We start from the raw sequence: 8,523 nt of genomic DNA, 5'->3' as shown, positions 1-8,523 counted from the left end.
TGCAAACAAAAATGCCCCCAGACACTGTATGATACCCCCATGGTGAATTCCTCAACATGCACAGTATAATGACCCTACTGGAACCCATGTCAACTCCCAAGGAAAATTATGGTGACCCCAACATAGTGTGATCCCCCAAATGTGACCCCCACACAAGCCCTCCATGCGGTATAATGGGCCTACATACAGTATAATGGTCCACACTAGCCCTCCAAATAGTATAATGGCCCCCACACAGTATGATGGACCCACACAAACCTTCACACTGTATAATTGCTTGCATACAGTATAATGGACCCCCACTTATTATAATGGCCCTCCATAATCCTCCATATAGTATAATGCGCTTCCCATAGTCCTCCATAGAATATAATGCACTCACCATGGTCCTCCATAAAATATAGTGCACTCCCCATGGTCCTCCATAGAATATTATGCACTCCCCATAGTCCTCCATATAATAAAATGCTCTCCTCATGGTACTCCAGGTAATAAAATGCTCTCCCCATGGTCCTCCATACAATATAATGCACCCCCATGGTCCTCCATACAATATAGTGCACTCCCCATGGTCCTCTATACAATATAATGCACCCTCCATGGTCCTCCATACAATATAGTGCACTCCCCATGGTGCTCTATACAATATAATGCTCTCCCCATGGTCCACCATACAATATAATGTACCCTCCATAGTCCTGCATACAATATAATGCACCACCCATGGCCTTGCATATAATATAATGCGCATCCCATGGTCCTTCATACAATATAATGCCCCCCATGGTCCTCTATAGAATATAATGCACTCCCCATGGTCCTCCATGCAATATAATGCAGCCCCATGGGCCTCCACACAATATAATGCACCCCATGGTCCTCCATACAGTATAAGGCACCCCCATGGTACTCCATATGGTATAAGGCACCCCCATGGTCCTATGTACAGTATAATGCACCCCACCATGGTCCTCCACACAATATAATGCACCCCTATGGTCCTCCATACAGTATAAGGCACCCATACAGTATAAGGCACCCCCATGGTCCTCCATACAGCATAATGCACCCTCATGGTCCTCGATACAGTATAATGTACTCCCCGTGGTCCTCCATACAGTATAATGCACCCCCATGGTCCTCCATACAGTATAATGCACCCCCCATCGTCCTCCACACAATATAATGCACCTCCATGGTCCTTCACACAATATAATACATACACCCCCACACTGTATTATGGCCACCAGTCACTGATTTAAAAAAATAAACACAGTACTCACCTCTCCTGGTTCCACCCAATGCTCAGTCTCCTCAGCGTGTGGTGTGATGCGCCGGACATCTCAGAGCAGCGGGTGCCCTGTAATGATGTCATCACGCCCTCTGCTCTGAGACGTCAGGCGCGGAGGAGGAATGATGGGGGTGGAAGCGTCGGCTGACGCTCCCTCCTCCAACATCATTGCTCGCATTGAGCCCGCCCTCTGGCCTTCAGCGCAAGCAATGATGATGGGAGAGGGAGCATCAGCAGACGCTTCCACCCCCGTCATTCTGTGCAGGTGGCCCGAGCAGTGCGGGTGCTGACGGTCGGAGGCGGGGCCCACTGCGGTGAAGGCCCGCTGTGGACCCCCCTGGCTCACGGGACCCATTTCAATGGCGTGGCCTGCTGCCATTCGCGGTACCCCACTGGCTGGAACGGTGCTGGCACGGGAGGTGATTATAGGTTTTTTATTTTATCGGGGCCAAACGTTTAGTTCAAGAAGGGGTTGTCCAAGTACTATATCTGGTATTTCATTAATTGAATCTGCTTAATCTGTGCTTAGGAGTCAATCATTGGTGGCCTTCCCTGTATAAGTATGCAGAGGAATCTGTCAGTTACTTAATATGACCTCCCAATTGACTGGTAAGAACACAATGAGAAGATATTTCAATGAATAAAATACAAGTTCTACTGAATTTTCTTCTGAATGGCCTCTACATAGTGTACTAAGCTGTGATGTTTCAGGTCAGTACAATGTACGTCTGGTCTCCACCAGAGCTAATAACAGCTGATCATGGACCTATACTAAAAGGCAGCAACATGTATTATAAGTGTCGACAACTCATTGTGTACACTGATATCAGATCGGTGAGGGCTTGACACCTGACACCACGACCAGTCTGATATTGATGACCTAGAGATAGGTCATCAATATCATAGTAGTGGACAACTGTATGGAGCTGGCACAAAATATAAAATTATTTAAGCCATAAAGTAAACATTGTAAAAAACATGAAGAATTGAAACACTAAAATTACCGGTTTTCATTCTTCACACCAGCTCCAAAAAATACTAGAAAAAGTTATCAAAATGTCATATGTACCCCAAATTATACCATGTCACAAAAACCCAAGCCCATGTACAGCTCCATAATACCAACGCAAACCAAGTTTTTTCCCTACAAAGTACAGAATTGTTTTAACCCCTTAATAACCTATGACATACATTTTCATCATTGGACCCATGACCCCAAATCAATAGGGAATGAATGTGCAGTACTTAGCCGTGGCTGCTATTCCATCGACACCGGGAACAATTGACCATCAAGGGTGCCAGGTGTCGCACTGCCACCCATCAGACATTGATCACCTATCTAAGGATAGGACATCAATGTTAAAGTCCTGGACAACCCCTTTAAGTAACTATGATAATTAAAAAAACTATACAAGTTTGGTATCTCCATTATTGTACTGATCTGAAGAATCATATTGATGGTTCCTTTTTACCACGTAAAGAAAACTGCAAGGATGCGTTCCCAAGTTCAGGATTTGCTGCGGTTTTGACGCTGCGGACTTATGCAGCATTAAACCCGCAGCGTCCAGATGTTACAGCATAGTGGATGGGATTTCTAGAAATCGCATGTCCACTGTGCGTGTCTGTACATCAGTGGATCACCCGCGGAAACTGACATGCAGTGCGTCTTTCAGATCCGCAGCATGTCAATTTCTCTTGTGAGTCCGCATGTGGATTTTCCCAATAGACTTGCTTAGATGGGGAAAATCTGCATGTGTAAAAAAAAGTCTGCTAATTTGCATAAAATAGTGCGGACGTTCTGCAGCTTCGGGGCCTCAGCGGGTCCTGAACGTGGGAACGTTCCCTAGAGGTGAAACCCCCAAAAACAATGGCTGAATTAAAGTTTTTCTCACCATTTCACCGCGCTTGGATTTTTTTTCCTTTTTTTTTCAGATTATATGATGAAATGAATGGTGTCATTCAAAGACAAAAATAGTCATTCCAGGGAAAAAAATAGAAAAAATAACAATAGTTAAGTCTTGTAAGAAAGTAAGAAAGGGAGGGAAAAAAAGGAGTGAAAAACAGCTTTTAAGTTTAAGGAAATTATGGATTTTTTCAATTTATATTTCTAAAAAAAATAAATTACCATGGCAGGAAGGGGTTAAAGTACTTTATATGCTGAGAGCTTCCACAGAGAAAACTACAAACCTCAACAACAAATGCAATGTGAATCCAATTGTAAAACTGGCACATGCCAAATGAGGCTTTGTATATCTGCGCAGAAAACGCGTATGCAATTATTACTGGAGATACCCAGAAGACAAGGATCAGCAAACAGCAGACACATGCCCTCTAACCTGATGTATCCTGCAGAACCCACACTGTGCAGCTTCCCTGGTGGTCTAGTGGTTAGGATTCGGCGCTCTCACCGCCGCGGCCCGGGTTCGATTCCCGGTCAGGGAATAAGATTTTTTTTTTTTTGGGGTGGATTTTTTTTTAAAATTAATATATTATATTAATGTTTGCTTGCTATGATCTTGAACATATATGAACTATGTATCAAATCTGTACATAAGTGCTTTGTGTAAATGATATTCTATGCACACTCGTGCAATATATGGGTCACCTCAGTATCTTAGTCTCATTTCACTCTCATTTGATCACAGTCATTGACTACAAGGTATTTTTCATTTGTTTCCCTTGATATGAAATGTATTTGTTTATTTAAATATAATTCTTTATTTTATTGCAGGCTCGCAGGAAAGGCGTGCAAGCATGTATGTAACACCAGTGCCACCTACTGTCCATAGCTGGTATGGCACTCACCATGTATTGTATGTATGCCTCACCGGTGCCACCTACTGTCCATAGCTGGTAGGGCACTCACCATGTATTGTATGTATGCCTCACCGGTGCCACCTACTGTCCATAGCTGGTAGGGCACTCACCATGTATTGTATGTATGCCTCACCGGTGCCACCTACTGTCCATAGCTGGTAGGGCACTCACCATGTATTGTATGTATGCCTCACCGGTGCCACCTACTGTCCATAGCTGGTAGGGCACTCACCATGTATTGTATGTATGCCTCACCGGTGCCACCTACTGTCCATAGCTGGTAGGGCACGCACCATGTATTGCATGTATGCTTCACCAGTGCCACCTACTGTCCATAGCTGGTAGGGCACTCACCATGTATTGTATGTATGCCTCACCGGTGCCACCTACTGTCCATAGCTGGTAGGGCACTCACCATGTATTGTATGTATGCCTCACCGGTGCCACCTACTGTCCATAGCTGGTATGGCACTCACCATGTATTGTATGTATGCCTCACCGGTGCCACCTACTGTCCATAGCTGGTAGGGCACTCACCATGTATTGTATGTATGCCTCACCGGTGCCACCTACTGTCCATAGCTGGTAGGGCACGCACCATGTATTGCATGTATGCTTCACCAGTGCCACCTACTGTCCATAGCTGGTAGGGCACTCACCATGTATTGTATGTATGCCTCACCGGTGCCACCTACTGTCCATAGCTGGTAGGGCACTCACCATGTATTGTATGTATGCCTCACCGGTGCCACCTACTGTCCATAGCTGGTAGGGCACGCACCATGTATTGTATATATGTATGTGTCACCAGTGCCACCTACTGTACATTGCTAATATAGCACTCACCATGTATTGTATGCATTTGTCACTAGTGCCACCTGCTGTCTATAGTTGGTATAGCACACACCATGTATTGTATGTATGTGTCACCAGTACCACCTACTGTCCATACCTGGTAGGGCACTCACCATGTATTGTATGTATTTGTCACCAGTGCCACCTACTGTCCATAACTGGTATATCACTCATCATGTATTGTATGAATTTGTCACTAGTTCCACCTACTGTCCATATCTGGTATAGCACTCACCATGTATTGTATGTATTTGTCACTAGTGCCACCTACTGTCCATAGTTGATATAGCACTCACAATGTATTGTATATATGTATGTGTCACCAGTGCCACCTACTGTCTATAGTTGGTATATCACGCACCATGTTATGTATGTATTTGTCACCAGTGCCATCTACTGTCCATAGCTGGTATATCACTCACCATGTATTGTATGAATTTGTCACTAGTTCCACCTACTGTCCATATCTGGTATAGCACTCACCATGGATTGTATGTATTAGTCACTAGTGCCACCTACTGTCCATAGTTGGTATAGCACTCACAATGTATTGTATGTATTTATCACTAGTGCCACCTAGTGTCTATAGCTGTTATAGCACACACCATGTATTGTATGTATGTGTTACCAGTGCCACCTACTGTCCATAGCTGGTAGGGCACTCACCATGTATTGTATGTATTTGTCACTAGTGCCACCTACTGTCCATTTCTAGTATAGCACTCACCATTAGTGTTGAGCGATACCTTCCGATATCGGGAAATATCGGAGCAGATTGTATCGGACCGATACCAAAAAAATATCGGATATCGCCGATTCCGATACCGGAAACCAATGCAAGTCAATGGGACACAAATATCGGAATGAAAATAAACCCTTTCTTTCCTTGTAGGTTAATTCTACATGAAGGAAAACAACTAAGAATAATGTAGAATGTATTGGGGGAGGTGGGGGAGACAGTAAAGGCATAGAGGTTTAGCCCAATCAAATGGAATAGCAGGAATTAATATTTTTTTTAAGATGTTCTGAGTTACGAAAATATTGACTATGTTAAGTATTTTTATATTTTGTCAGATATTTATGTTTCACTACTTCCATGCTCTTCACCTTTTTTACTTCTCCCACACTTTCTCCTTCATCATCCTCAGCATCAGCATATTTTTCATCAACTTCTTCTTCACCTTCTTCATCTTCTTCTTCTTCACCTTCTTCGTATTATTCTTTTTTTTTTACATTCTTCATATTCTTCTTATTCAACTATTCTTCTTCTTCATCTTCTACTTCTTCATCTTCTTCATATTCTTCTTCTTCATCATATTCTTATTTGTGACAGGCATTCCTGTAGTTGTTATCTCTAAAAGTTTGAACATTACACCTTTCATTCTGCCCGTTACAAAAGATTTACAACAGGATTTGTCCGCGTTCAGTTTTGCCTGCAGCAGCAGCAGGTCTTTTCCAGGGGCACCACGAGGAGGAACGGACTCACCCCCATACACTGCTTAGTCATCTTCTGCGCATAATTTAGATAATATCTTTTGCTCTGATTTTTAGTCTTATGCTTAATGTTCTTCCGCTTTTTGTTCTGCAGCTTCTTGTACTTCTGCTTCTTGGTTTTCTGTCTCTTGTTCTTCTGTATCTTGGTGGTTGTCTTCTTGTTCTTTGTCCTCTTGGTCATCTTCTTCAGGGTCATCTTCTTGGTCTTCTTCGGGGTGGTCTTCAGGGTCGTCGTCTTCAGGGTCGTCGTCTTCGGGGTCCTTGTCTTCTTCGGGGTGGTCTTCAGGGTCCTCGTCTTCAGGGTCGTCGTCTTCGGGGTCCTCATCTTCTTCGGGGTGGTCTTCAGGGTCGTCGTCTTCAGGGTCGTCGTCTTCGGGGGCCTCGACTTCTTCGGGGTGGTCTTCAGGGTCCTCGTCTTCAGGGTCCTTGTCTTCGGGGTCCTCGTCTTCTTCTGGGTGGTCTTCAGGGTCCTCGTCTTCATGGTCCTCGTCAAGGAGATCCAGAGTGATTACCAAGAACCATTTCAAAAAGCTTGAACTTGGAAATGTAGCAGAAGGTACAAGAAGGCTGAGGAACTGCCGAGAACCAGCTGATGGTACTGGAACCCGGATGGGTAGCAGAAGGTACAAGAGCCAATGGAACTACCGAGAACCAGCTGACGGTACTGGAACTTGGTTACTAAGCAGGAGGTACCTGTGCCAGAAAGCACTACCAAGGACCAGCAGACGTTTGTGGAACTTGGATACCGAGAAGGAGGCACCTAAGCCAAAGGCACTGCCGAGAACTAGCTGACGGTACTGGAACTTGGATGGGTAGCAGAAGGTACAAGAGCCAATGGAACTACCGAGGACCAGCTGATGGTACTGGAACTCGGTTATTAAGCAGGAGGTACATGTGCCAGAAAGCACTACCAAGGACCAGCAGATGTTGGTGGAACTTGGATACCGTGAAAGAGGCACCTAAGCCAAAGGCACTGCCGAGAACCAGCTGACGGTACTGGAACTCGGATGGGTAGCAGAAGGTACAAGAGCCAATGGATCAACCGAGGACCAGCTGACGGTACTGGAGCTCGGTTACTAAGCAGGAGGTACCTGTGCCAGAAAGCACTACCAAGGACCAGCAGACGTTGGTGGAACTTGGATACCGAGAAGGAGGCACCTAAGCCAAAGGCACTGCTGAGAACCAGCTGACGGTACTGGAACCCGGATGGGTAGCAGAAGGTACAAGAGCCAATGGAACTACCGAGGACCAGCTGACGGTACTGGAACTCGGTTACTAAGCAGGAGGTACCTGTGCCAGAAAGCACTACCAAGGACCAGCAGATGTTGGTGGAACTTGGATACCGAGAAGGAGGCACCTAAGCCAAAGGCACTGCCGAGAACCAGCTGACGGTACTGGAACTCGGATGGGTAGCAGAAGGTACCCATGAAAAAAAAAGTTGCAAGGCCGTGAGCCGGCCGCAGTTACCGAAACCCACAGTCCTACAGGGGGTGCTTGGCCTATTGGCACTATGGAAACAGCCTTCATTGCCAGATCCCGCAGCCCACATAGGAGTCACCTAAACTGCAGGCACCATAGAGTCGGCTAACCCGACCGCAACACGACAGGACAAAGCATTGGAGGCAAAGTGTCGTTGACACTACCCGGAAACAGCTGGCGTGCTGGAACCAGGCTGGGCAGTAGGGAGTACCCGTGCCAAAGACACTGCTGGGACCCAGGGTAAATACTAAAAACAGAGTGGAGCCAGAGGCCTAATTGGAGCAACTTTAAAATCAGTAGTAGACTAGTAGTGTGAATATTGACAGAGCAGGAGAAATTGCCGTACACACAGCAGGGGAACAGCTGACGTTACTGAACCCCAATAACACGTCAGCAAGTGTTGACAGTGCAGACGGCACTTCTGAGCGCCAACTGGCGGTGTTGGAGCTTAGGGATAATACTGAAAACAGAGGAGCCAGAGGTGTAATTGGAGCAACTTTAAAATCTGTAGTAGTGTGAATGTGGACAGAGCAGGAGAAATTGCCGTACGCACAGCAGGGGAACAGCTGACGTTACTGAACCCCAAT

At 45.6% G+C, this 8,523-nt stretch overlaps 1 non-coding gene across 1 annotated transcript; it reads left to right on the top strand.

The window, feature by feature from the left end:
- The first annotated feature begins 3,661 nt into the window (after positions 1-3,661).
- On the top strand, positions 3,662-3,733 carry TRNAE-CUC (transfer RNA glutamic acid (anticodon CUC)). The gene has a single exon. It is a non-coding gene; the product is annotated as a tRNA-Glu (tRNA).
- Positions 3,734-8,523: the final 4,790 nt, after the last annotated feature.

The sequence above is a fragment of the Phyllobates terribilis genome, unplaced genomic scaffold, assembly GCF_046119375.1.
Source record: "Phyllobates terribilis strain yellow unplaced genomic scaffold, ASM4611937v1 Scaffold_3__8_contigs__length_932513732, whole genome shotgun sequence".
Lineage (NCBI taxonomy): Eukaryota > Metazoa > Chordata > Amphibia > Anura > Dendrobatidae > Phyllobates > Phyllobates terribilis.
The sequence above is the reverse complement of the archived record's forward strand: the minus strand, read 5'-3'. Positions and strand labels throughout refer to the sequence as shown.